This window comes from Pyrgilauda ruficollis, unplaced genomic scaffold, assembly GCF_017590135.1.
Source record: "Pyrgilauda ruficollis isolate IOZ18807 unplaced genomic scaffold, ASM1759013v1 scaffold77, whole genome shotgun sequence".
NCBI classification, from domain to species: Eukaryota; Metazoa; Chordata; class Aves; order Passeriformes; family Passeridae; genus Pyrgilauda; species Pyrgilauda ruficollis.
Window position 1 is genome coordinate 1,344,274 of NW_024529599.1, and position 585 is coordinate 1,344,858.

Below are 585 nucleotides of genomic sequence, written 5' to 3' on the forward strand. Positions count from 1 at the left end.
ACCTGCCTCCACAGTCAGGGCAAATACAGTAAAATAGTGATACAAGTCAAGGTATAACTTAAGGCAGCAGTTTTCCCCAGAAAACAAGTTTTATTATTGAATTGTCATTTATCTTAGGAAGATAAATGCTAAGATGACACCAACAGGGAGCGTGGATTCTGGATTTCTACTCGCAATGAAACTTTGTGATTCGCTTTGGGGGTGGAGGTGACCCACAGGTCAGTGTGATTTGGGGAATGGCAGCGTAGAGGGGCTGAGCCCGTGCCCTTCCCAGGGCCAAAGGTCAGGCTCTGACACGGGGCAGTCACATCCCAGCCCTCGCCAATCCAAGTCCCGTGACAACCCTTCCTCGGCACCTGGAATTATAAACCCGGGCAAGAAGTGCCGGAGGCGCTGCCGGACCCCTCCCCTTGCGGGGCCTCCGCTCGCCCCCACGGCCACCCCCGATGCGGAGCGGCCGCACACCGGCGGCTCCCGGGGGAGAGGGGGCGGAGGCGGGGGGACCCCGCGGCCCGGCCCTCGCCGCTCGCAGCCCCCGCCGGGCGCCTGTGCTCCGCAGGCCGGGGCCGGCGCTCTGCGGCGGGG